This window comes from Mustelus asterias, chromosome 18 (assembly GCF_964213995.1).
Source record: "Mustelus asterias chromosome 18, sMusAst1.hap1.1, whole genome shotgun sequence".
NCBI classification, from domain to species: domain Eukaryota; kingdom Metazoa; phylum Chordata; class Chondrichthyes; order Carcharhiniformes; family Triakidae; genus Mustelus; species Mustelus asterias.
The window spans coordinates 38,222,539-38,242,375 of record NC_135818.1 but is presented as its reverse complement, the minus strand read 5'-3'; the positions used below and the strand labels follow the sequence as shown (position 1 = coordinate 38,242,375).

General features: G+C 41.3%; 1 protein-coding gene across 11 annotated transcripts in view; it reads left to right on the top strand.

Annotated features, from left to right (window-relative positions):
- Positions 1 to 19,837, top strand: part of mipol1 (mirror-image polydactyly 1) — a 381,908-nt gene that overhangs the window by 16,228 nt on the left and 345,843 nt on the right. For 4 of the 11 annotated variants that reach the window (XM_078233774.1, XM_078233767.1, XM_078233771.1 and 1 more), the window contains exon 2: positions 1,414 to 1,480. The exons of the other annotated variants lie outside the window; for them this stretch is intronic. The gene's annotated coding sequence lies outside the window, so the exon portion shown is untranslated. The remainder of the gene's footprint in view (positions 1 to 1,413; positions 1,481 to 19,837) is intronic. 11 annotated transcript variants of the gene reach the window in all.

Here is a 19,837-nt window from a genome sequence, read left to right as displayed (position 1 = left end):
ATGAGGTCATGTTGCAGCTGTACAAAACTCTGGTGTGGCCGCACTTGGAGTATTGCGTACAGTTCTGGTCGCCGCATTATAGGAAGGATGTGGAAGCATTGGAAAGGGTGCAGAGGAGATTTACCAGGATGTTGCCTGGTATGGTGGGGAGGTCTTATGAGGAAAGGCTGAGTGACTTGAGGCTGTTTTTGTTAGAGAGAAGAAGGTTAAGAGGTGACTTCATCGAATCATAGAATCCCTACAGTGCAGAAGGAGGCCATTCGGCCCATCGAGTCTGCACCGACCACAATCCCACCCAGGCCCTACCCCCACATATTTTACCCGCTAATCCCTCTAACCTACGCATCTCAGGAGTCTAAGGGGCAATTTTTAACCTGGCCAATCAACCTAACCCGCACATCTTTGGACTGTGGGAGGAAACCGGAGCACCCGGAGGAAACCCACGCAGACACGAGGAGAATGTGCAAACTCCACACAGACAGTGACCCGAGCCGGGAATCGAACCCGGGACCCTGGAGCTGTGAAGCAGCAGTGCTAACCACTGTGCTACCGTGCCGCCCAATTGCTTAATAGAGGCATACAAGATGATCAGAGGATTAGATAGGGTGGATAGTGAGAGCCTTTTTCCTCGGATGGTGATGGCTAGCACGAGGGGAGATAGCTTTAAATTGAGGGATGATAGATATAGGACAGATGTCAGAGGTAGGTTCTTTACTCAGAGAGTAGTAAGGGCGTGGAATGCTCTGCCTGCAACAGTAGTGGACTTGCCAACATTAAGGGCATTTAAATGGTCATTGGATAAACATATGGATGATATTGGAATAGTGTAGGTTAGATGGGCTTTACATTGGTTTCAAAGGTCGGCGCAACATCGAGGGTCGAAGGGCTTGTACTGCGCTGCAATGTTCTATTATCCAATTCTCTTTTGAAAGTCACAATTCAGCCACACTCTGACACTCAGGATTGCCATTGACCTAAAATCAGTGTCCCCTGGTTAATTTCCCTTCTGCCAACGGGGACAGTTTCTCCTTATTTACTCTGCCCAGATCCCTCATAATTTTGAATTAAATCAACTCTCAACCTTCGCTCTAAGGCAACCAACTTCAATTTCTCCAATCTTTTCATGGAATTTTAAGTCCCTCATCCCTGGAATTTTTCTTGTAAATCTTTTCTGCACCCTCTCTCATGCCTTCACACGGTTTTTAAAATCGAATGTTGATCTTGGACAATATCTTGGTTCAATGAAGCGTATGTTGATCAAGAAAAGCAATGGTCCTAATACTAGCCCCTGGAAAATCTCATTATCTTCCAATCCAAAAAATACAGCTGTTGACCATTGCTTTCTGTTTCCTGTCACTGAGCCAACTTTTTATCCTTCCTGTCACTGTTCATTTTATTCAACTTTTATCACAGGCCTCATGACACGTATTGGAATTTCATCATCTGTACATCAACCAGATTACTTCATCAAAAGACTCAAGTAAGTTAAATATGACGTGCCTTTAACAAAGCTATGATGCCTTTCTGGATTTGGGTTGTGTTCATTCAGTCATTGGTGTAAGTTAGTACTTTATATTACACAACTTGAATATTGCTGAAGTAAGAGACATGCTGACAAAAAGCTTTTTGTCTTTCACTCATCAGAGCAGATACAAAGCCAAAATTCAAAGGGAGCAACAATTTATACTGCATGATAAAAAGGTGCTGATTGGTCAAGGCTTTGCCATAGAGAGTGCAACTGTTGTTCACCTCCCCCTCCCTCCCCGTTTGATTAATATGCAGTGACCTGTCCTTAGCAAGCAGGAATAATATGTCCAGGCATAGCATCTTTCGATGAAACAGAAGCATGGGCAACAAATTTCCAAGGTGCATTCTCCCATGGCAGTGCCTCAGCCAATCAGTCAACCATTCAACCAATCGACACTCTTTTGTACTAGGGTATAAATTGTCGCTCCCTTTAAAATTCTGCTCCCTTGGAAATTTGGCATTCTTGCCTCTCTTTGAAGCATGCAAAATGAAAAGCTTCCACAGCATGTCATTTTTTTTAGAAATAAAAAAGAGAGGCAGGTGAAGATGGGGAGGGAGGCAACAAAATCAAGGGGATTAGAAAGAGAATTCCAGGTGACTGAAGGCTTCACCAAATTGTGTTTCACTGAGAGGTTTAGCACACTTGCTCTTGCAGTGATGCTGTAACTGATTGCAGTGTTCTTTACTGGGAAGAAGTTGGTTGAAGAGTTGAGAAGTAGAGGATCAATTTTAAAATGGCAAAAGGAATACCTTTTGTATACCGTGAGTAGTTCTGTTGCTGATCAACTTTTAGTAATCAGTGCTTTTAAAAACCAGGTAGACCTGATTGAGTGAGGTGCAATTTTTTTGAGGTGTGGTTTTCTATGGCGGTATGGGAGCGGGAAAATTAAAGTTTGAGCTAACCTCACGATTACCAGCTTTAACGGTGGCTCCCATAGTGCAGTGTTGGGACACAGCTTCAGGATTTTTGCGTTAATTACACATGCCTGACATAAGGGTGGCACAGTGGTTAGCACTGCTGCCTTATAGTGCCAGGGGCCCGGAATCAATTCTGGCTCGGGTCATTGTGTGGAGTTTACACGTTCTCACCGTGTATGTGTGAGTTTCCTCCCACAGTCCAAGAATGTGCGGGTTAGGTTGATTGGCCATGCTAAATTGCCCCTTAGTGTCAGGGGGACTAGCAGGGTAAATACGTGTGGTAAAGAGGATAGGGCCTTGGTGGGATTGTTGTCAGTGTAGGCTCAATGGGCTGATTGGCCTCCTCCTACACTGTGTGTAGGGATCCTATGATCCTGCAGTTGTGATTAATTTCAGAGAAATAATGAAGTAAATGACGGTTGTCTGTTGACAAAATCCCCCCCCCCCCCCCACCCCCCCTCCCCGCCCCTACAAAGTATGGGTACATATACAGTGTTTCACACAAGTAGAACACCTCTTTGGGAACTTTTATGCCGAGTGCAGACTTGGGTAAATTCCAGTACGATATTGACCAGGTGCTGAAGTCTCTGGGCATGGATTCAGAAACTTCAAATTCTGAGCCAAGGTTGTTGGTCTTTTTCTGTCCAATTAATGATTGAAACTGGCATCTCTATCCAGCTGTAACTATGGTGAGATAAATTATTTTTGGGAATCTTCACCATTTATTAGTGTGACTTAGCAGTAAAACTACAATTTGGCAATCTTGATTGCTGAACAAGGATAACTGACAGGAAAGATCATGTTGCTTTTCTTAAGTGATGCAAACTCTAAAGAGGGTGAGAGGTTGCATGGAAACCAAGTTTGGAGGTGGGGAAAGACCAAATTTGAAGTAGGAGAAGAATGGAATTTGTAGAATAAGACTATGTAGGGATTTGAGAAGAGGGATTTGAGAAGAGGATTTTGAGCCATTGTACTGTGATATGGAAGACCTGTGGTTTTGGACAAAAAAGGGTTAAAAATCACCCAAGTTTAAAAACCACAAGCTGCAAGCTGAACCTCAGCAAATGACAAGTTTTGATTAAAGTAAGCCCAGATAATGCTCATGGACTATCTAATGGAATGATGCGAAGCTGGAGTTTATACCTGCCCATCAGAACAAGGAACTATGGAAAGAGAGGATCAGATGCCATTGGTCAGAGATCTAGCTATCATTTCTTGACGATATAACATGCACAAGTTTTAATTGGGCATTATACCCTTATTTATGGATACATCATGCAAACATAAGATTTGGATAGAGATAAATCCTACTCTTTTATTGGTGTATGCTAATTACTTGTAATTGACGCTGAGACTTTAATTACCTTTGTATTTCTGAATTTTTCTGAATGCCCTCAATGGACATTCCAGGTCCTGGAGCTGACTGTAGTAAAGTTCATCTTGGAACCACTCTGTTACTTTGGCTACTTCAGGGGAACGATAGTTTTTAAATACAACAGGAAAACCATTGTAACAGCCCCTAACAGATTTGGTGACAGGATGGGATTTCACTCAGGCCGGCTAGGGATAGTGGTGAGGATGAATCATCTGATACTCTTGAGTGGAGCTATTGTAAACCCAGCAAAAGTAGTCGATATAAAGAGTGAAATCCGAACCCAAAGTAAAGTAGACCAGACAAGGGGAGTGAAAATGTTAGTGTGCGGTGGTCAATAAGACCATGAGCTGTGGCAGCTGAGAAAGTGAATGCCATGTCGACGGCCAAGAAGGCGAATGCCAAAAGGACAAGAGCTGAAAAAGCAGAACGTGAACTTATTACTGAATAGCGAGGCTGAACGCATTAAAATACTTAACTTTTTCTTTAAAAACACATTTGAGAGAGCCAAGCTCTCTCAAATCGGGTACCAATTAGTATCTGTCTCGTGGAAGGATTGAATTACAGCTTATCTGGACATTAGTAGATTCATTTATTTTGGATTTGAAGTTGAGGCTTTCCATCTGGGGAGATAACATTATGGGTTTTTAATTATAGGAATTTCAAAGATAAAAAACAGAACCATGAGTGCTTACGAAATTCATTGTTGCGTTAAAGTGGGTGCTAAGTTTCTCTGCTTTAATGGTTTCTGCATGATTTTGTGATCGTAGAGGAAGTGTAATTGATGAAGTTCCTTTTTCATAGGTTATAGACCTGGATTCATGTTTCAATGGCCATAAGCCATGATTCCAGGATATTTTGAGAAACGGGGGATACAAATTCACACACAAAATTGAGATAGATTTAACTGCAATGGTTGATTAAAATTTGGGATATTTGAAATGATTATGACACATCCTGTATTTGGTTGATCTTTGGGTTAAAACATCTTGCCAGGCCAAAAGATTTACTCCTGACACAATTCGAACCACAAAAAGGACAATTTTGAAATGAGATACTGGAAAAAACAAGAGGGAGAGAATGATTCCTGGACCATCGGTGATGATGTAATGATGTCCACTTGAGAACTTTACTCCACCCCTTTTGAAACTAGCAGAGAATTAACCTTTGAATGTTAACTGAAGATTTTCTTTTAAGCAGGAACTAGAACTTGCAAAATTTTGAATTGTCTGATGTGTTCAGACTAACCCATTTTGTTCCACGCAGGATAGATCTTCATGTTTTTGTTTTGCAGGTAACTGCAAATAAAGCAAGATTTGCAGTAGCTTCAAGACATTCAAGAATTTTTGTAGACTTTCAATATAGCAGAAATTATCAGCCTGAATCGAAATCTGGTACAAGAGGGGGGGGCGGGGGAGGCATCTAGTGAGGAGTTACAAAAGATAGAAAGGGTGGGAGAGTGCGAGGTTGCATTCACCATACTAAACTACTTTTAGCAACAGCACTGGCTTTAGGGCTGTCAGATAATGATGGGAATTGTTACACTGCCATAGTGACCCAACAGCATTCTAGCTGGACTGTGTGGTGTAGGTGTTTAAAGTTAGTGAATCGATCATGGTGCTGGGAGAAGTGGCTCTAAACACAGACACACCCTGGTGCAAATTTTGAATATGGGAAGGTTGAAAACCTGTATCAGATGCGAGGCGAGCTCAATGGGAAAACCTGCTCCTGCCACCAAACTGGCGATTTATTATAGTTGGGGACAAGGGAAATCACCCAGTGGGATAGCTGAACATTGAAGGAAAGGACCATGTATGTGATGTGCGGATGAGATGAGGAAGTGAACAGGGTAATAGAAGGGACGTTACAGGAGAGCTGATAGTTGAACAGGGTAGAACAGAAGTAAAGGTGGGATTCATTTGATGGATAATGAGAATGACAATGGTGATTTTAAAAAAGCAACATTCAAAGGGACTCAGAGGGGAAAAGAAAACCCATTTTAGGTGATAGCTATGGATATAGGAAGAAAGTTTTTTTTTAAAAGAAGAAATAAGATGGGCAGTAATGGACATTTGAAAGGCCACAACACACTTTTTTTGAATTTGGACAATTCTGACATAGGAAAATGTGCTGAATGCCAGCTACCTTTAAAAGGATGCTATTTATGACAGAACGAGCAATCAAAATAGATTACTGTCTGGAATCAAACAGAGAGGTTTGATTTCTATTTTGAAGATGTTATGAAGTAAACTGAATAGAATTAAGTAATTGAGAAGATAGAAACTGGAATTTAAACCACAAAAGGGAATTGGGATATTGAGTGCAATTCAATTAATTGGAATATTTTGACTTGGCACTGATGCATATTCTAGTGAAAGGAAAATATAGATGTGCTAGTAAATTGATAGCTTTTTCTTGGTGATATCTGTTTCCTTGTCTGTTTTTGAGGACGGCCTAAACCAGGATCTTGGGTTCATGTCACACTATCAGTAACCCCCACAGCTTGCCTCCTGGACTTGCAGAATCTCACTGGCTGTCCTGTCTGGAGACAATACACATCTCTTTAACCTGTGCTTAATGCTCCCTCCACTCACATTGTCTGTATCTTTAAGACCTGGTTGGCTGTAGAGATTCGCATTCTAATCAGTATTCTGTAACTTGATTTTGTGTCTCTGTATGCCCTGTTTGAGAGCAGATATCCACTCCACTCCATCTGACGAAGGAGCAGCGCTCTGAAAGCTAACGGCATTTGCTACTAAATAAACCTGTTGGACTTTAACCTGGTGTTGTTAAAACTTTTACTGTGGTTTTAAGAGAACAGAATTTGATATTCTGACCGCCACCTGAGGCATCTGGATCATCCGAGGCTAGATGGGCAAAGACTTCAAAATCTTTTGATATGACCGCCTGAAGGTCAAGGTATTAGCATGATAGCGATACCGTTTAAGTGTGCAGAAGAGTTGTATGTGAAGTAACTAATATGTAGGAAATCAGTCCAAATTGGACCCATTTTAAGGGTTTGGAAGAGCTTGCAATTATACATTTAAGAACAGGTCTCGGGCATCACACTACTTGACAAACAACATGGCATGAAATGGTTAGTGGGGCCAGTAGAGTCAAACCATTCATGATCAAGGCACTGAAACACACTCCATAGAAACTGATTTCAAACAATTGGGAGAGAATTAAGCACATCAATACCTGTAAAATTAAAATGAAAGGGTAAATAATTTGGATTAGAACAATTTAAGGGCGTAGTAAGGAATAACATAGTAAGGAATATCCAAGATGGATGCAGGTAAATGGAGAGCTGGGGAATATTTTAAGACTAAGCATAATGTTATTTTGAATGGTATTAAATGAGGTGATCGGCAAGTGGAGAGTGTTAGGCAGGGGGCCACAGGGTGATGGTAAAGGTGGGACAGGAGCGCAGTCGTCTCCAACTGCAGTGGTATGGACCATACGAGATAATTACAGGTGATACGTGTGCACTTGTAAATACAAAGATGGAAACATTTTCCTCTGTTAAAAATGTATGAGGACCCTAAAAAACCTGACGACTACCCAACTGGTGGGGACCAACATTAATATTTTCACAGGTTCCTATTTACTCTGACTATGGTGGAATTGTGTACATCAACTACTCACCGGAGGTACAAGAGAGTGGATAAAGAAACCCAACATCTGGACATTGGATGAAGTGACCCCACTAGTCATCATGCCAACCCAAATCACAGCTAGATTGTGGATCGTCTGAGAAAGGATGGGAACATGGTACTATAATGTTCTCATAAGGTGGCAGTTCAAGAGGGAAGTAAAAGGAGCAGCCTATTCATAACCTCCTCTGAGATGGGACTCAGATGAAAGAGACTCACTGGGCATTTTGGGTATTAAAGGTATATACTGTTCAAACATTGGGTTTGTGGAACTTTTTTCAATCTCACGGAACCTGGCCTTGAGGGCCAGTATTGTGAAGAACTATGTAAACATGTAATATGTAAGACTTGATTGTCGAGATGTTAGATGTTACCAGCTTAATGCCTACCCAATGTCCAAACATAGTGGAGCCTCCCCCAGATGGGTTAGTCAGGATTGGGAAAGCTAAAACTTTACTACATGGTGTAACAATGGTATCTCTAGGGGTAACCTACGATATTTTGGGCCTATTAACAATACTGCATTCAACATGCCACGATCATCCTAAGGCCATTAAATGGGTGGAAGTCCAACTGCAGAGAATCATAGAATCCCTACAGTGCATTTGACCCATCAAGCTTGCACTGACAACAATCCCACCCAGGTCCTATCCCCGTAATCCCATGTATTTACCCTGCAAACCCCTAACACTAAGGGGCAATTTAGCATGGCCAATCAACCTAACCTGCACATCTTTGGACTGTGGGAGGAAACTGGAGCACCCAGAGGAAACCCACACAGACACAGGGCAGGGTGAATGTGCAGACTGCACACACAGCGACCCGACTCCGGAAATGAGTCATGGTCCCTGGTGCTGTGAGGCAGCAGTGCTAACTGCCGTATACTTAAAATTGCTTCTGAATCACGGATACAAGGTAAAAGGGGTATATTGGGGGATTGCTTGGGATTGCAAACTTGGCAGTTAATTAATTATCATTATCTGAACTGAATAGCTATTTGTCCTGGGTTGCTATGGAAGTTGGGGAGGGACTACAGTATGGAACCTAGTATGCGCTCAACTTTGTAGACCTACAGAGTGAGGGAGTCCTAGAAACGTTTAGTCATGGAGCCAAAGGTAGGAGTAATCTATAGGTCCCCAAGAAGTAATTCCACAGTATAAACCAGGAAATACTGAAGGCTTGCAAGAAAGGTACGGCAATAATCATGGGTGATCTTAATATGCACATAGATTGGAAGAATCAAATTGGCAAGGGTGGCCTGATTCATTGAATGTATTAGAGATTGTTTCTTGGAACAATACATTGTGGAACCAACCAGGGAGCAGACTACTCTGGATTTGGTATTGTGTAATGAGGAGGGATTAATTGATGACCTCCTAGTTAAAACTTCTTTAGGGAATAGTGACCACAGTATGATAGAATTCAAAATTCAGTTTAGGGGTGAGAAATTAATTCTGGAATTAAACAGTAGTAAATTACATAGGCATGAGGACAGATTTGGCCTGAGTAGAAAGGGCAGGAAGGCAGTTGTTTAAGGAGATACTCAATTCCTCACAACTAAAATATATCGCAGTGAGAAAGAAAAATGGTTTAAAAAAAACACCCAGGTCTAAATGAGGAGGTCAAGGACAATATAAAGACTAAGGTATACCATATTGCAAAGGCCAGTGGCAGGCTGGAAGATTGGGAAACTTTCAAACATAAACAAAGGGATACTAAAAAAGTAATAAAAACAGCTAAGATAAATTACAAAAGAAAACTAGCGCAAAAAAAAGATAGCAGAAGCTTCTATAAGTATATAAAAGGGAAGAGAGTCGCTTAGGTGAAGGTTGGTCCCTTGGAAGATGAAACCGGAAGGTTAATAGTGGGGAAACACTGAAATGGCTAAATCAATACTTTGCCTCAGTTTGCACAGTAGAGGACACGATTTCTATTCCTATAGGAATGGGCAAGTCAGAGGTAATAGAAAGGGTAGAACTTGGAACAATCAACATTGATAGGAAAAAGGTACTTGGCAAACTATTGTGATTGAGGGCAGACCCCCGGACCTCATGGCCTACATCCTAGGGTATTAAAGGAAGTGGCGGTGGAGATAGTGGGTCCATTGGTTATAATATTCCAAAATTCCCTGGAACAGGAAAGGTTCCAGGGGACTGGAAAAATGCTAATGTAATGCCCTCATTGAAAAAGGGACGGGGGGAGGCAAAATGTGGGAAATTACAGACCAGTTTAACATCTGTTGGGGAAAGCGTTAGAATCAATTATCAAGGAAACAATATCAGGACACTTGGAAAGTCAAAACACACCCATCAGAGTCAACATGGTTTTATGAAGGACAAATCATGTTTGACTAATTTGCTAGAGTTCTTCAAAGATGTAACAAACAAAATGGATAATGGGGATCCCGTAGATGTAGTACTTCTGGAAGGCATTTGATAATGCCTCTCAAAAGGTTAGATCACATGGGATTAGGGGTAATTTATTAGCTTGGTAGGTGACTGGCTGATGGACAGAAGACAGGATAAATGGATTTTTTTTCTGGATGGCAAGAAGTAACTAGTAGGGCGCCACAGGATTCAGTCCTTGGGGCCCCAGCTATTTACAATCTCTATTAATGACTTGGATACAGGGATAGAAGGCTCTATAGCCAAATTTGCAGATGACACAAAAATAGGCAGGACAGTAAGTTGCAATGAGGAAATAACCTTAGAAATTGATGTAGATAGGTTAGGAGACTGGGCCAAAATGTGGCAGATGGAGTTTAACGTAGATAAGTGTAACGTGATACATTTTGGTCGTAAATTATTATGCAAGTGGGGGGAGACTTTGGGGTGCTCCGGTGCAGAGGGATCTGAGTGTCCTTGTTCGTGAGTCACAGAAAACTTGCATGCGGGTACAGCAGATAATAAAGAAAGCGAATGGAATGTTGGCATTTATAGATAAAGGAATATCAAGGTAAGGAGTATTGTTGTGGAACCAACTGTAAAAGGCATTGGTGAGACCGCACCTGGACATTTGGTCCCCGTATTTGAGGAAAGATGTGGTGGCATTGGAGGCAGCTCAGAGGAGGTTCACTAGATTGATTCCAGAAATGAGGGGTTTGTCGTATGAAGAGAGATTGCACAGTTTAGGCCTATATTCTCTCAAGTTTAGAAGAACGAGGGGAGATCAAATTGAAGTATGCAAGATGATATAAGATATGGATAAAGTAGATGTGAAGCAGACGCTTCCGCTTGTGGGACATTCTAGGACAAGAGGTCATAGTCTTAAGATAAGGAGCAGCAAATTTAAAACAGCCGAGGAGAAACTACTTCTCCCAAAGGGTTGTGAATGTGTGGAATTCGCTACCCCAAAATGTGGTGGATGTTGGAACAGTGAGTAAATTTAAGGAGGAGTTAGATTTTTAATTGATAATGGGTTGAAGGGTAATGGGGATGAGGAGCATATCAGCCAGGATTGAATGACGGAGCAGACTTGATGGGCCGAATGGCCTAATTCTGCCCCTATATCTTATGAACAAAGGAATGATCAATACCATTGAGGCCCAGGTCAAAGGGCGGGCATGCAACAATCTTGCCAGAGATCTGATAGGTGAGGTTAGGTCCAACATTCAAAATTTGGAACCATTCCCTGACATTTATTTATCCTCTCTCTTACCATTCACTGGGATAGACATAAATTAGTAGTCATTTGACCAGGAGGTCCAGTGAAGGGGGCTGTAAAATTCATTGTGGTGGTACCACAGGAAAGTACGTCCAATGAGACCTTTAAGGATAGCTGCAGATTGGAATCATTAGGGACAGAGGAAGGGGGCTGGGATCTAAAGCACCCATGACCCATAAGGAGGGCCTGGCATATGTGAGCACAGCATTACAGAGCATTACATTGTGTATGCTTGTCAGACCCTTGAGCCTCTAGGTGACACCAAGATCATCGTTCATACTTTATGATTGAAGGAGGCATTTCAAGCAGTGCAAGTGGGCCCTACACAGTGATGCATGATCACCCCAGAGGCAGATAATCTTAGGGAGGGGTTTACTTTGTGAAAGTAATCTGTTTCTGTCTGCAAGTAACAGACTCGTTGACTGTGAGAGGCTTCCACTTGCTGGGAAAAACATCAGAATACATGTTTGGTGCCTGGTGGGATGACTCATTATACACTGACGAGACACTGGGCGGGGGGAAGCAAAGTACTGCAAATGCTGGAATCTGAAACCAAAAGAGAAAATGCTGGAAAAACTTAGCACATCTGGCAGCATCTGTAAGGAGAGAAAAGAGCTGACGTTTTGACTCCAGATAACCCTTTGTCAAAGCTAAAAGGCATAGAAAGTGGGAGATCTTTACACTGCAGGGTGAAGGAATGAAAGATAAGTCATAGCCACAAAAACTAGGGGGAAAGACTGCTAACGGCAGTCCAGAGAGAGAATAAAGGGTATGAATGGCCCAATGGCAGAGAAGCTGAAATCAAAGGGTAAGCTATGACAGATGAAGATGTGGGGGTGGAATGTGTGGGAGAGGGGTAAAATTTAGAAAAAGGTGACTAGTGGAGTTCTGCAGGGTCAGTGTTGGAGCGCAACTTTTCACTTTATACATCAATGATCTAGATGAAAGAACTGAGGGCATTGTAGCTGAGTTTGCAGATGATACAAAGATGGGTGAAGGGACAGGTAGTAGTGAGGTGGGGAGGCTGCAGTAGGACTTGGACAGATTAGGTGTGTGGGCAAAGAAATGGCCAATGGAATACAACGTGGGAATGTGAGAGGTTATGCACTTTGGTGGGAAGAATAGAGGCATAGACTTATTTTCTAAATGAGGAGAGAATTCCGAATTCAAGCACAAAGGGACCTGCTCTTAAGGTTAACTTGCAGGTTGCATTGGTAGTTAGGAAGGCAAATAGCCTCAAAATAAGGGGAAGCAGATTTAGGACTGAGTTGAGGAGGAACTTCTTCACACAAAGGGTTGTGAATCTGTGGAATTCCCTGCCCAGTGAAGCAGTTGAGGCTACCTCATTGAATGTTTTTAAGGCAAGGATAGATACATTTTTGAACAGTAAAGGAATTAAGGGTTATGGTGAGCAGGCGGGTAAGTGGAGCTTAGTCCACAAAAAGATCAGCCATGATCTTATTGAATGGCGGAACAGGCTCGAGGGGCCAGATGGCCTACTCCTGCTCCTTGTTCTTATGTTTGTTAATCCATGAGAACAGTTGTGATATAGTGAGTAACTTGTTTTTGTTCGTTATGAAAAGAGGAATATTTTTGGGTTTTGAAATGTAATCATTACAACATGTTCTGTCTGGCTTGCCATAGTCGCCTGACCTCAGCTATGAGGGTCTCCCTGCAGGCAGCCCCAATATATTGAGTTCAATGAAGATCTCGCACTACAAAGACTGTCGCCTTTAATCTTGCAATAATGGATATGATCTGATCAATATTTTTAGTTCTTTGTGTTAAATGAGAGAGAAACACAAATAACCCTAATCCATCAGTCCTCAAAGCCAGATACAATCTAGGTAGGTAAGCTCGTCCATATTGCTGGAATGTTGGATTTAACATGACCCAATAAGTACATTACTTGCATTATGATTTAAGTAAGTTGTATTCTGGTTAAATACCTGAAAGAAAGTGAAGGCTTCCCCATTCCTTTAAACTTGTTTGCTCTCCATATTAAGGGTGGCAGGTGGGGAAGAGGTATTAATTGTCTTTTTAATCTTTCTCTGCCAGTGAGTTGAACGATTTTGCCAATCTGTTCTATAATAAAGCCTATTTGAGTTTGTTCTCCAGATTTTCTTGTATCAGCAGCAGCATTCTACTTGTTTTCTTAGTGTAGACTTGAAGTCACTATCTACATGGTCCTTTCCATGTTTACATATGCTGATTCTCAAACTGTCTGCTGTGCTTGGCTAGTTAAAACAAGAGGCTACTTTTGGAATTAATGGAAAATATTAAAAAAGAGACTGATGTCACTAAATCCTTCACGCTGAAAATTCAAATTGCAGTTTATTTTGGAATTGGAGAAGATAATCAAGTATCGGACACAAATTGATCTTTACAATGCATTATGCATGGCTTCTTTCGCAGCACCTCACAAACTTACAATCCTTATCACCCAGAACCACCATGGTATGAAGATTGCAAACAGCTTTAAATTTATCAAAAAACACAGTACCTATTAGTTGAAAGACACTAAGAGTGAAGTATTTTCCTTGTTTTCATCCTTTACATGTACAGAATCTTGGTTGGATGGTGGTTCACCACCACCTTCCTCAGGAAAATTGTGAATGGGCAACAAATGCTGATGTTGGCGTCAATGCTGATAATCTCATTAAACAAAATAAAATCTGGTGTTCAAATAACCGTTTCGTGCTACAAAACTTGAGTTTCGCTGAGAAAAGACAACTCAAAGCATTTCATCTTTCACTGATCAGGATATTCGCAAGAATACCAAATATAAAGGGAGCAACAATTTATACTTCACGAGAGGAGTGTGCTGATTGTTTGGCAAGTGAACCCTAATTGGTAGATGCTTTTAATTGAAGATTGACCATTAACTGCCAAGTTCAAACTTGGCAGGTTGACTCTGATCAAGACATTGCCCTGGGGGAATGAAACAGAAATGTTTTGTTTAGTTGAAGCAGGTGTAATATGTTTGCATATTCTTTCTGTCTGCAAAGAACTGTGCTCTGTGTATTCGTAAATATAGCTTCTCGCGCAGAAGTATACCACACTGCAAACCCAGTTCGTTGTCAGCATAATTATTAGCATACTCAGGGTTGTTTAGCAAATGCCCAATCAGGGAACGCATCTTTTGTTGGATAATGCGCCTTGAGTTTTGCAAGCATGGGCTGGTTGAGTATGGTCAGCACCTTGCCTGTTGCGAAGAGTTAGAGGGTTTGCATGGTTGGACATCATTTCAGGTTTGGTGTGCTTTTGTCCTACATAAGATAGGAAGAGGTATTTGCTGAGTTTAAATTCCTCTAATCCCAGCTATGCCACCACAAACAAGCATCTACTGAATCCTCAAAAGCATGCCTAGCTAATCATGCTAGCATTTTGCAGGACTCCGAATGACTTGGCTGATTTTCACATCCATTACGCATGTCTGGTAGCACTGCGATGTCTCAAGGTCAGTTCAGACATATACATATCAGTAAACTTGACATTTTGTCTGCCAAGAACAGGGCTCTGTATATTAATATATGTAGCTTCTAGCATGTGCAAGTGTGCCACACTGAGCACTGTAAAGATAACTGGAATAGTTATCTTGAACATACGTGACTATAATTGACAAAATGCATGCCATTGTTGATAATGGGCTCACGCGCAGCATGTTTGACCGTCACCGGACAGCTTTGCTCGAAAGCAAGCTAAAAAAGATGCTTGTTGGATTTGTGCAAGTGCAATAGGCTGCAAAGTCTGATGCTAAATTGCCCCCTAGTGACTCAAGTTGTGTAAGTTAGATGGATTAACCATGGTAAATGTGTGGGTTTGCAGGGATTGTGGGGGGGGCGGGGTGGGGTGCGCTGAGTAAGATATTCTGTCAGGATGTCAGTGCAGACTCAATGGATAGAATGACCTCTTCTGCACTTTAGGGATTCTATGAAGATCCTGAGGGGACTGGACAGCGTGGATGCTGAAGGATGTTTTCCCTTGTGGGAGAGATGAGAACTAAGGGACATAGTTTAAAAATAAGGGGCCTTCCATTTAAGACAGTAATAAGAAATGTTTTCTCTCAAAAGATCATGGAATTCTTCCCCAGGAGTGTAGTGGAGGCAGGGTCATTGAATATTTTTAAAGCAGACGTGGATGGCTTTTTTTATTAACAACTGAATCTAGGGTTATCAAGGGTTGGCACAATGTAGACTTGAGGCCACAATTAGATCATCCATTATCTTGTTGAATGGTAGAGAAGATGACGGGGCTTGTAGCCACTGTATTTATATAGCAGGTCCAGTTCAGTTTTTGATTTGATTTATTATTGTCATGTATTGGGATACAGCGAAAAGTATTGTTTTTTGCAAGCTATGCGGACAAAACCTACCATACATAGAGAAGGAAAGGAGAGAGTGCAGAATGTAGTGTTGCAGTCACAGGGTGTAGAGAAAGATTAGCTTAATATTTTAAAAATCTGATGGCAGCAGGGAAGAAGCTGTTCTTGAGTTGGTTGGTACATGTTCTCAGACTTTAGTATCTTTTTCCCATCGGAAGAAAGTGGAGTAGAGCATGTCCGGGGTGGCTAGTGTCCTTGATTATGCTGGCTGTTTTTCTGAGGCAGCAGGAAGTGTCGGCGGAGACTGGGAGGCTGGTTTACGCGATGAACTGGGCTATGTTCACAATCCTTTGTAGTTCTTGCAGTCTTGGTCAGAGCAGGAGCCATACCAAGCTGTGATAACATCTGGAAAGGATGCTTTCTATGGTGCCTTTGTAAAAATTGGTGAGAGTTGTAATGGCCATGCTGAATTTCCTTTGCCTCCTGAGAAAGTTGAGGTATTGGTAGGCTTTCTTAACTATAGCGCCGGCGTGGAGGGGCCAGGACAGGTTGTTGGTGATCTGGATGTCTAGAAACAGGAAGCTCTCAACCACTTCCACTTCTTCACCATTGATGTGGAAAGATCATTGTTGCACCATTTCACCAGATTTTCTATCTGTTTCCTGTACTCCATCTCGTCATTGTTTGAAATCCGTCCCACTATGGCGGTGGCATCAACAAATTTGAAAATGGAGTTGAAGCGGAATTTGGACACACAGTCATAGGTGTATAAGGAGTCTAGTTAGGAGCTGAGAACGCAAATTGGCAGGGCACCAGTGTTGAGGATGATTGTGGAGGAGGTATCGTTGCCTATCCTTGTTGATTGCAGTCTGGGTTAGGAAGTCTAGTATCCCGTTACAGAGGGAGGAACCGAGTCCTAGGCCATGGAGTTTGGAGATGAGTGTTTCTATTCAGTGGTAGCCCCAGGATGGTGATAGTGGAATTAATGCCATTGTATGCCAAGGGGAGATGGTTGGATTCTTTCCTGCTTGGAAATGGTCATTGCCCGACACTTGTGTGACATAAATGTTACTAGCTACTTAGCCCAAGCCTTAATGTTTTTCAGGTCTTCCTGCATACCCGAGGAGTCGCAAATAGTGCTAAACATTTTTCAACCATCTGTTAATAACTCCACTTCTGACCTTAATGGGGGGAAGATCAAGACAATATGTGGGGAGTTTTAGTCTCAGGAACCCTGGAACTTTGGTGTTTCAGAATACAAAAAATAAATAACGAGCAATAGTGAGCTGTCGAGGAATAAATAAGTTCACCATATTTGTCCAAAGTGTGAAAAATGCTCACTTTTGAATATATCCTATATTGTTTTCTGGGGCTTACTTTTTGATGGTTTAGAAAGGATATGAATTTAGGAATTAAATTTCAGCTGGATTTTGGAATGCTGGTCACTAGTTTTATTATCTTCAGTGAACAAAATTGAAATAGATCTGCAACTTTTCATGGAAGAGGGAAATGTATGTTTTCCCCATTTCTTTATGGTTATATTTACAAAAAACTTAATGGTGGGGTTTTGGAAGAAATTCAGATTCTCCTGTTTTTTGTGGAAATATCTGAAATGTATTGTGGGGTGCTATTTATAGTTGTAATTACAAAACACTACCGGTTGCAATTTGCTTGCTTTCAGCACCGTTGCTGGTCACTGACTGGATAACCAAGTTTGTTTCGTAGCTCATTAAAAATTCAACACCTGGTCACTAAGAAAATAGAAAATTGAAACAGTAAATCTCCATATTTCTAGCTATCAATCTCAAGTGTTGCCACATGGGATATATTTGTTTCAGTTTTGTCGAATAACTTTTCTGATGACATCCAGAATTATCTTAATTGACTAAACCCTGCACATGTGTACCAAACAATTCAGCCAGTAGATTTGCGCCCGAGCACTATTAATTCTCAGAATACTGTTTTGACTGTAGATGGAACTGTCAATTTTGATTTAATTCACTATAGTATAATGGAAATTACATGATCAGCTTCTAATTTGAGTTTTGTACATTTTAATGAAAAATTGATTGACTTGACTCTGCATGACCCCATTCGATGATTCTCAAACAGTTATATAGCTGCTTTAAAGTAGTAATTTATTGTAAAACTCTGGAGGAATTCATTATATTTGCTTGCGTAATTGTCGTAGAATGTCCAAATACAATTAGTTGTAGAAATTGTTTTGACACACTTAATGTGATAAAATGCTAGAAAATTGGTAGCTTTTTTTTTTATCATTTCACATGCCCATAGATTACAAAAGAAAAGGGCTTTTCTCTTGTGTTGGAATTTTCACAACTTGGCGGCGATCTCCAAAAGTGTTTTTCAGCCAAACTAAGTACTTTTAATATGTCCGCTGTGGCTCAGTTGATAGCATTCCTGTCTTCAAAGTCAGAAGGTTGTGGGTTCAAGTTCCACTCCAGCACTGGAGCACAAATATCAAAAAACTGATGCCGCAATGCAGTACTGAATGAGTGTTGCATTGGTGGAGGCACCTTCTTTCTGATGAAACGTTAAATGAGGCCCTGTCTGCTGTCTGAGGTGGATTTAAAAGATCCTGCAATACAATTAGGAAGAGAGGGAAGTTATCTCCAGTGTCTTGCCCAAATTCCAACCTTGGGTGAGTGTCTGTGTGGAGCTTGCACTGCTGCCTCACAGCTCTAGAGAACCAGATTCAATTCCAGTCTTGGGTGACTGTGGAGTTTGCTCATTCTCCCCATGTCTGCGTGGGTTTCATCGGGGGCTCCAGTTTCCTCCCACAGCCCAAAGATGTGCAGGTTAGGTGATTGGTCTTGCTAAATTGTCCCAATATGTGTAGATTAGGAGGATTAGCAGGATAAATATGTGGGGTCATGGGGATATGGTCTGGGTAAGATGCTCTGTTGGAGAGTCGGTGCAGACTCGATGGGCCTTAAGTACTATGGGGATTCCATGTTTCTATTCAATAATTAAGTTTTATTACAGCAATATGAACTTTTTATAAAATGATCTGAGATCTTTTAAGTTCATTCATCCTCAAGGTGGTGCTGTTTGCTAGGGAACAGATTATAAACTTGTCATGTGCTTTTACAGATGCCTGGGGCAATGTTTCAAAGGCTAGATAGGTTTATTCACATTTCTTAAGATTTCACTTCAAAAGTTTTTCATTTTCTAGAATTGCAATATTATTGCAATGTTTGACTATTTTATGCTTTATTATGAATTGGTTTCTGACTTCCCAATCTCCTGGCCTGTCACTAATCTTTAGAGCACTGTATGCCATATCATTTAATTTGATGCCATCCTTAACATCCTTACTTAGCAGTACATCCTTCCCATAGTCTTCCTTTCTTGGTGGAATATATCTTTGGTATGCCCCTGTAAATGTCTATTGATGACCATTGCAATTTCACAGATAATCCGTAGCTTCTGGAAAATTCCTAATTGCATCACCACAAAGTGGGGGCCACCACATAGACAGTATTCGCCTTGATATGTTCATTCTGTGGAATTCACAGTTGCTATTGTTCGAGAATTTATGCAAAATACAAGGGCAGACTCCGTGCCTTGAAGTTGGAACTTTTGCAATGAGGCCTGGGAAGACACCGATTCATCCTGAGTAAATGTGAAGTATTCGTCAATTATCCCCATCGTGTAGCAATAACTTTCAGCTAAGCCATTGTGAATGGACAATACCAGTATGACTGAAACTAGCTGGAAATAAGTTTTAATCTAAAGAGGCAAAGATCTAGGCAGTCTGCAGTGAAACATCAAAAGGGCTGGTAGTAGGCTGTGTTACCTTTGCCTATAAGGATCTGAAGGCCATACACCTTAAAAGAGCCTCCTAGCTTGATTTCAAAACTCACATATCCGTCTGTCTTCCAGTACATAAGAAATATGACAATGACATTACCAACAGAAAAATATTAGAATTTCTTTGTTTTCTTGACACCTGGTTGTTTCCAGAATGCATTGTTCTAAGAAACTGTCCTGAATACACACTCTGAATTCATCCTCAAGGCTACCTTTGCCAATTTTATACATTCACTCTGTACAAAGATTAAAATAGCCCACCATTATTACAGTATTTTCATTGCAAGCCCTTTGTACTTCTTGATTAATACTCTGTCCTACAGTGTAGTTACTGTTGGGGGCATAGAAACTACTCCCACCAGTAACTTCTTTGACTTGCTGAGTTTTTTTTATTCCCACCCAAATTGATTTTTCAAATTGGTTGGAATTTTCAATGCGTTCACACCAGCGGGATCTCCTGGTCCTGCTGATGGCGAACCCCCACCACCGGTTTCCCAGTGGCAAGGGGTACATTCAACGGGAAATTCAGTTGACAATGGTGGG